Source organism: Triticum aestivum, chromosome 1D (genome assembly GCF_018294505.1).
Source record: "Triticum aestivum cultivar Chinese Spring chromosome 1D, IWGSC CS RefSeq v2.1, whole genome shotgun sequence".
Taxonomy (NCBI): domain Eukaryota; kingdom Viridiplantae; phylum Streptophyta; class Magnoliopsida; order Poales; family Poaceae; genus Triticum; species Triticum aestivum.
Genome location: NC_057796.1, coordinates 42,688,268 through 42,697,455, shown reverse-complemented (window position 1 = coordinate 42,697,455; position 9,188 = coordinate 42,688,268). Strand labels below are relative to the sequence as shown.

The 9,188-nt window shown below is 43.6% G+C and overlaps 1 pseudogene; it reads right to left on the bottom strand.

The window, feature by feature from the left end:
* Positions 1 to 1,523: 1,523 nt before the first annotated feature.
* LOC123164520 (wall-associated receptor kinase 2-like) lies at positions 1,524 to 4,312 on the bottom strand (annotated as a pseudogene).
* Between the last annotated feature and the right edge of the window lie 4,876 nt (positions 4,313 to 9,188).

The window sequence follows — 9,188 nt, the reverse complement described above, 5'->3', positions numbered from 1 at the left end:
GCGGTAGTACCGCTGCAACTTTTATAAGGACACCAAAACTAACACAACTTCTGCAAACGGACTCCGAAATCAACGAAACCAAGTTTGTTGGAAAGCTAGCGACAAGGGCTAACACAATATTTAAAGAAATAATAAAATGAGGAAATTCGAAAAGGCCCATAAGAAAATGGTGAGAACCCTTCCTCGAATAAGACCGACAAAACCTCCAACACCGAAAACGCAATAGAAGAAGCAAGTGAACTCCGTTTTCGATGAACTCGAGCTTGCCAAGAAGATGACCATGAGCTCCAAATCTCACAAGGAGAAAACCAAACAAGAACCAAGAAAGATGATGCAAGCATGCAATTGTTTGAGCTCTCTACAAACGATACGATCAAGCTACTAACTTGAGAGCCCCCCTTGATAGTACGGCAATCGATCCTATAACCCGGTCTCCATCATGAGACCGGTAAAATAGAGAACCTATCAAGGGCAAACCTTTGCCTTGCACGAAGTCGACTTGAGCTAGATGATGACGATCTTGACTTCCTCAAGTTGGACCACCTTTCGAGATTGCGTTGGCTCAATGAAGGCTAGGTTATTGCACACCGCAAACTTGATGACAATCACCACTTGATGTCATCCGGCTTCAGACTCGCTGAAGGGGCGAGCGAGTTGGGCCGGCCCACGAGCGCGGGAAGCCACAACCTCTTTTTTCCTTCTTTTTTACGTTTTATGTTTTTTTTTGCTTTTATTTTTGTACTATTGTTTATACTTTAATATATATATTATATATATATACACACATATATATAGAGAGAGAAATGTTTTTTTCAGGCACATGTGCAACAAAACCCAGTGGGTAAGAATCTGCGCACCTCGAGCCGCTTCTCCTGCCAGTGTCCTATGCAACTTTTTTCCACGGTTTTTTGGCGCAGGGAAATCCCACGGCTCCGTAACGCTTGCTCCCGATCCCGCAGCGGCGCCGGCGCCGGTTGGTAGTCTCCACCCTCGTCCCGCCGCTCAGGGGCAGATGTAGTAGGGTGTAGGGTGGGGCTGGGCTCACCCAAAGATCTTGGCCCAACCCATATACCTTATGAACAATGAAAAAATAAAACAAAATGACCCAACCCAACTCACCTCGGGCCCATTCTAGCATTTTGTGCTGGATCCGCCACTGCCGCCGCTTGCAGCAACTGAAGCACCTCGGCCCCCTTGTGCGTCCTCCCCTCCCATGGCCGAATTCATCGTCGAAGGTCATCTTCGTGCAAGGGAGCCGGCCGCCTCAGCGAGCGCTGCTGCCGATCGAGCACACAGGTGTCTCTTCCGCCTCGACGTGCAGCTCCACGACAGGTAATTCACTGCAATCTGAATATCGCAAGCATCATTTATCACCTATATCACATCCTTCCAGTTTGATCATAGATGATTTTTCCACTTACGTTCCTTCCTAGACCAAACACGTTCACGGTCTCCACTAGTCCACTCAATTCAACATTTTGAGTAACCTGTAACTCTCAAGTTGACAGGGGAAAGAAAGCATAGGGAAAGCAGGTGCCAAACCCAAAGGATCGGGGGCAACTGAACGGGGCAGATTGGGACACATTCTGTACTACTACATTTAGTCACATGAAACACACACAGTTACTCCCTACAGTACTACGTACACATTTTCTAAAACTAATGGTGGCCTCCCCTGCTTCTCATACAATAAGGGAAGGTCTGCACGTGGATGGTTGCCATGCTCTCTGGCTTTGCTGTGGGAAGAAATTTGATGCATTCCAAACTTTGAAGGAGCACAATAAAGGTCCATACATGTTCCAAACTTCAAACTCAACCCCAGAAACAAAGTTACAACACACGTGATCTATTTAATGTGAGAAGGCGCGCCACAACGTCTGTCATCCATGGTCTTTGATCCACATCAAGGCTAAGACATTCCACAGCGATTCCCGCCAGAGTAACAAGAAGCTGCAAATTTCCTGTTGCTGCAATTTCCTTATCAAACAACTCGGTTGCTTTCTTTCCTTCTTTGTGGTACTGGATAAAACTCGTCACTAAGCTGTTATTGTCAGAATGAGTGGCCTTCCTCCTGCTAATGACCTCTAAGATGACAACCCCAAAACTATAGACATCACTTTTCTCAGTCAAGAGGCCTGTTGTAGGTATACTGGATCCATATAACTCATGTCACCAATTACGTTGGCAGTGTGTTCCTTGTCTACTGCAATCAACCTCGATATGCCGAAGTCTGAGATCTTTGGCACAAAGTTGTCATCCAAGAGTATGTTTGCTGGTTTAACATCACCATGCAGGATTTTGGTATGGGCTTGTGAATGCAAATAAGCTAGACCATGTGCTGATTCTAAGACAATGCTTAGACGCACTTCCAAGTTGAGAGGCTCCCTAAACTCGTGAAGAATGTCATGCATGCTTCTTTTGGAAATGAACTCGTACACTAGCAGGGGGTTATCCACTTCTAGGCAACAACCGATGAGCCTAACGATGTTCTTGTGGATGACTTGAGACTGGATGATGACTTCATTTGCAAATTGCTTGTTCTCCTGCACATTACGACCAATTGGTTTCTTTACTGCGACAAGTACGTTATCAAGAACCCCCTTATAAACTTCACCAAAGCCACCTTTTCCAATTAAATTGCTGCTCTTTAAAATTGGCTTGAGCTCCTCCACTTTGAAAATCTTAATGACTTTAGCCTTCTCCAAGGTAAGACCACCATTTTTCTCATATAACTCTCTGGTCTTCCGCTTCTCTTTTCGAATAATAATGACGAACGCCACAAATGCGATGACAAGAATACCACCTATCGCACCTACACGCACAAAGAAGCAAAGGTAAACGAAAACTTCTTACTACTATTATTCTAGTCAATAGTGGAGTTTACTCATCCCACTCGGAAGCACTGAAACAGGATTGCAAGTACTGAAATTGAAGATAATCGTGTCTCAGACTCTCAGATCCAACATCTAATATTGAGAAGTAGTAGCTCGTCTGAGGTTACCTATGCAAATCTGTGCAGCAGGTGGGAACTTTGGAGCACAGCGTTGAGTTTTTGGGTCATCGCTTCCATAACCCGGAGGACAGGTGCATCGGTAAGATCCTTCGGTGTCCCTGCATACACCTTTGCAAGGATATTTGTCTGAATCTGCACATTCATCTATATCTGTGCGCAGAAATTAAGAAAATAATTGTCAATTTAGGACACTAATAATCCAGTAAAGAAAATTAAATCATTATAGTTAAGCAGGGCGTCTGTCTTACTGGTGCATCCGTCGACGAGGTAGGCATTGCCCTCGTAGCCTTCGGAGCAGTTACAGTTGTAGCCAGGCCCATTGGTGGCGTCGACGCAGTAGCTCTGGTTGCTCAGGCAGGCGTACTTCTTGGTCTCATTGGCTTGGGCGCACGATAATGAGGCGGAGTCGTCGCCGCCGGCGCCACGGATGGCCCAGTCCAGCCACACCGGCGAGGTCCGGAGGGTGTCCCTGAGGAGGTCGGAGCGCCGGAAGGTGTAGTTGGTCCGGTCGACGAGGAAGGCGTAGTCGCACGGGCTGTAGTCCATCATGCTGCTGTGGTCGTACTCCCGGAACCTGAAGTAGTTGTGGGTGAGCCCCGGCGGGATGTCGACGTGGCAGCAGCCGAGGCTGGCGCACTGGCCGTCCTGCGCGCTGGCCGAGCTGTTGCAGAAGTTCATGCACCCGAGGTAGTAGGAGTAGCCGTCGACGAGGCGCGCGGTCTTGTCGCTCCCGATGGTGCCCATGGTGTTGCAGCCGAGGACGACGAGCATGTTGCGCGCGCTGGAGAAGCGGTACACGCCGTGCTTGTTCATCAGCGTCTCGCCGTGGCTGTACTCCTCGGCGCGGCGCGGGTCGGTGGCGTTGTAGCACATCCGCCCGACGGGGAGCATCACCAGCGACTCGGCGGGGTCCACGGACAGCCGCACCACCCGAAGGGACGTGTTGGCGAGCACGGGGCCGTCGTAGACGCAGTCGATCTGGAAGCCCTCGCGGAAGCAGTCGCGGCCGCCGGCGCCGACGCCAATGCCGAACGGGTAGGGGATGTCCACGCCGCCACAGCTGCTTGACAGCCACGAGCCGAGACGAGGCGCTCGGGCGTCTCGATGGCGGCCGCCGCTGCCGCCGCCGCCGCCGCCGCCAGGAGCAGCAAGAAGGCAGTCAACATGTTGAGACCAGCTGATGCACGCCTGCCGACTGACGTTTCTGGCAACCAGCTGATGATTTAACTACAGAAGCTAGATTCTCAAAACGGTGTGGAATAAACGATTGGTTGGTGTGTTGCATTGCATATTTCCTTCTTTCCCTCCTCTATATATGCATGCGGCCGAGATAGCAACGTATGGGACGCATCACGCATTCATATCTATCCATGCAAGTTGGTGCCGCTCATAGATTTGCTCACTCGGTTTGTGGAGTATGTGCCAAAGTGGAAAGGTATACCACTTGAATGCCTTTTGTATATATAAAAAAATAGCGCATGCATGGTATTCTTGATCACATGCATGCGCTGAGCATCACTTGGAACTTGGATAGCGAGTGGGAGGCAGCTGCTCGGCATCATCTTTCAAAGGGATCCAAGGATTGTTTTTCTTTTTCTTTCCTGACCCCGTGACTTGATTTGCAAGTGGGAGTGGCTCCTCCAGCCGGGCAGCTAGCTTCGATTGAAAAGAAAACAGCCATGACTGACGGTTTTGGCAACCCGACCTCTGATGAATGATTGGTAGACTCACTCATCATTGCCGGAGAAGAAGAAAAACCAGGGGCGGACTGCGCCAGCCGCCGCTGATCGCCGTTGTTGGCTTGCCGCTACACTCGCTGTAGCTAAAAATCGACAGCTCCTCGTGGCCCTTTACTGCCTCAAATAGGCGTGCTTTTCTGGCTCGGCCTAGTTCGGTGAGCGCTCTTAGTTAGCACGTGCGTTCCTTCGGTTTATTTTTGTCATTTCGGTGATGGTCTTCTCTTGGTTAATTTTACTATTTCAATCATATCAAAAATATTAATTTCACTCATTTTAAATTACAATTTAAAAAATGATTGAAATCAGTTATTGAAATGATTGAAATCACTTTTCTGAATATAGTTTTCTTTGTGAGTTTCATATTCCAGCTTGCGAAATTGTTTCTTCAATGGAGTAACTGTGATGTGTTTTTCTGAAACTAGTGAAATCTATCTTTTGTAATGAGTGCAATCAGTTTTTTGAAATAAGTGAAATATAGTATTTCAAATGGACGACTGCAATGTGTTTTTTGAAATGAGTGAAATGAGTGTAATATGTTTTCTGAAATACTTATTTTGGAAACTAGTGAAATGAGGGTAATACGTTTTCTGAAAATGAGTGTAACGTGTTTTCTGAAACTAGTGAAATGGGTGAAATCTATATTTTGTAAATGAGTGCATTGTGTTTTCTGAAATGAGTGAAATAAGTTATTTTAATAAAAGTGAAATAAAACCAATTTTTGCCATGAAACTAATTTTTCAGTGTTTGAAACTGTTATTTTTTATAAGCGGAATACATTTCAATATATTTCGTAAATTCGCAGTGAGATTATACTGTAAATGAGAGTAATGTGTTTTCTAAAATGTGTGAAATCTATTTTTGAAATTAGTGAAATAGTTTTTTAACTGAGTGAGTGTACTATGTTTTTCTGAAATTAGTTTCTTGAAATGAGTGAAATATAGTTTTAAAATCCATATTTTTTATGAGTGAAATCAGTTCCCAATGGGTGAATCTAATGTGTTTTATAAATGAGTGAAATATGTATTCCGAAATTAGTGAAATAATTTGTTTGGAGTGAGTAAAATCTGTTTATCGAAATGAGCTAAATAGTTTTTTGAATGAGTGATATCAATTTTCTGAAACTCGTATGAAATATACTCAAGTTTGGTCTTGTTTTACATATCTTAGCGTCAGGAATTCAAATAGATAAAATATTTCACAAATAGAAACTTGGTTTATAAGTTATTAGTAGGGATGGCACCCGCAGGGTTTGGGTATGGGTGGAGCCACCCCATACCCTTACCCATCATCCCAAACCTTACCCATACCCGTTGACGGGTACAATATTTTCCCATACCCGTCACCCATCAGGTAAATGGGTACCCGTGGGTAAAATTACCCAGATTGCAACACATCAATTTGAGCATTACATAGTCATAAACAACAACTTACAACAATAATTTATAAACAACAACACATCATGATATCAACGCATACTGTTTGTGGGCTAGCTATTGTGGTGCGGTGGCCTAACATGAATGCATGATAAGGTCTTGTTAGGGTTGTCTGATTTATGTATATATAATATGTTTAATATGTGGATAAATAATATATCAGGTCTATTTGTCAGAATATATGCGAGTACATGGGTACATGGGTATGGGTTAGACTAAACCATACCCATACCACTATACCCGATGGGTACGAAATTTTCCTATTTATGTACCCATGGGTATATTTTTGACCCATACCCTTGCCTAATAGGGTTTTACTCGCAAGGTACGCAGGTAATGGGTACCCATTGCCATCTAATTAGCCATTTGAAATGTGACCATGAAATAAAATACAACTAGTTTCTTTGGGGAGATAGAACACTTTAGAATGCATGCGTGATCCACACCCACTCTCACCTGCAAAAAGATGCACACTAGTGGGCTCGACTTGCATATTTCAACGGTATAGTAATTTCCCAAAATCTTAAAAGTGCACGCGTGATACGTCCGACGTATCTATAATTTATGTAGTATTCATGATGTTATATTATCATTCTTGAATGTTTTACAATCATTTTATAGCAACTTATATCATTTTTTGGGACTAACCTATTGTCATAGTGCCCAGTGCCAGTTGATGTTTTTTACATCGCAGAAAATCAATACCAAACGGAGTCCAAACGCAGCGAAACTTTTTGGAGATTTTTCCTGGACCAGAAGACACCTGGTGGGCCAAAGAAGTACCAGACGGGAGCTCCGAGGGGAGCACAACCCACCAGGGCGCGCCTGGGGGGCCAGGCGCGCCTAGGTGGGTTGTGCCCACCTCGGTGGCCTCCCGCACCGCCTCTTCGCCCTATAAATTTCCAAATATTCCAAAAACCCTAGGGGAGTCGGTAGATCAGAAGTTTGACCGCCGCAAGCCTCTGTAGCCACGGAAAACCAATCTAGACCCCATTCCGGCACTCCGCCGGAGGGGGAAATCATCACCGGTGGCCATCTTCATCATCCCGACGGCCACCACGATGAGGAGGGAGTAGTCCACCCTCGGGGATGAGGGTTTGTACCACTAGCTATGTGTTTAATCTCTCTCTCTCTCTCTCTTGTTCTTGAGATGTCACGATCTTGATGTATCGCAGGCTTTGTTAATATAGTTGGATCATATGGTGTTTTCCCCTCTCTATCTTGTTGTGAATTGAGTTTTCCCTTTGAGGTTACATTTTATCGGATTGAATACTTTTATGGATTTGAGAGCACTTGATGTATGTCTTGCTATGAATACCCATGGTGACAATTGGGTATAATATTGATTCATTTGATATGTATTTTGGCACTCCACTCGCGGATTCCCGAGGTGACATTGGGGTAATCTATGCATAGGGGTTGATGCACGTTCTCGTCTTTCTTTCTCTGGTAGAAATCTTGGGGCACACTTTGAAGTTCTTTGTGTTGGATTGAGTATTATGAATCTGAAATTGTTTGATGCATATCGTATAATCAACTCACGGATACTCGCGGTGACATTGGAGTATCTAGGTGACATTAGAGTTGGTTGGCGTGTATCATATGGTGTTATTTTAGTACGAACTCTTGGTTAGATCGATCGGAAAGAATAGCTTGGTGTTATTTTAGTATGAACTCTAGGATAGATTGATCGGAAAGAATAGCTTTGAGGTGGTTTCGTACCCTACAAACAATTTCTTCTTATGTTCTCCGCTAGATAGGAACTTTGGAGTGATTCTTCATCGCACGTTGACTGATGGTTATATGATCCAATTATATTAGCACTGTTGAGAGATTGCACTAGCGAAAGTACGGACCCTAGGCCTCATTTTCAAGCATTGCAATACCGTTTGTGCTCCATTTTATCAATTGCTACCTTGCTGTTTTTTATTGTTCCTATTACAAAAATCAATATCTAATATCATTACTACACTTGTATCCCCATCTCTTCGCCAAACTCGTGCACCTATACAAATTACCATTGTATTTGGTGTGTTGGGGACACAAGAGACTTTTTATTATTTGGTTGTAGTGTTGTTTGAGAGAGACCATCTTCATCCTACACCTCCCACGGATTGATAAACCTTAGATCATCCACTTGAGGGAAATTTGCTACTGTCCTACAAAACTCCACGCTTGGAGGCCCAACACGAGTCTACAAGAACAAGCTGTGTAGTAGACATCAATCTCTTTTCTTGCGCCGTTGCCGGGGAGGTGAGTGCTTGAAGGTATATCTTTAGATCTTGCAATTGAATCTTTTAGTTTCTTGTTTTATCACTAGTTTGGTTTGTAAAATAAAACTACAAAAAATGGAATTGAGGTTGCATCATATTGTTCATCTTTATAATGTCTTTCGTGAAAATGATGGAAAGGAAAATTGTGCTCAATTGATAGAAGAAGCATTCTATAAAATGTTTGACAAAAAATCCTTGAATGATGAGCATGATTGCAATGTTGTTGGTATGAAATCTTTGAATATCCATGATGCTAATGATATGCAAAGCCATAAGCTTGGGGATACTATGCTTGATGAAGATGATATTTTTCCCCCAAGTTTTGATGAGCAATTTTATTATTATGAAAGCATGCCTCCTATTTATGATGATTATATTGATGAAAGTAGGTTTGGAAGAGTGTCAACTCTAGGTGCTAGTTATCCCACTATTTTGGAGGGTGTTGAATCTTGTTGTGACAATTATGAAAGTGGATTTGGAGAGGTCATGACTTTATTTAATGATGAATCCACTATTTTGGAAGATGTTTCAGTTTATTATGAAAACAAAGTTCCTATCTATGATGATTATGGTGATGATATGTATGCTATATTGAATAATGATAACCCTGAAACTTGTCATCATGATTTTAATTTTCAATCACATGATAGTTATTTTGTTGAGTTTGCTCCCACTACTATTGATGAGAATAAATTTGCTTATGTGGAGAGTGAAAAAATTTCTATGCTTA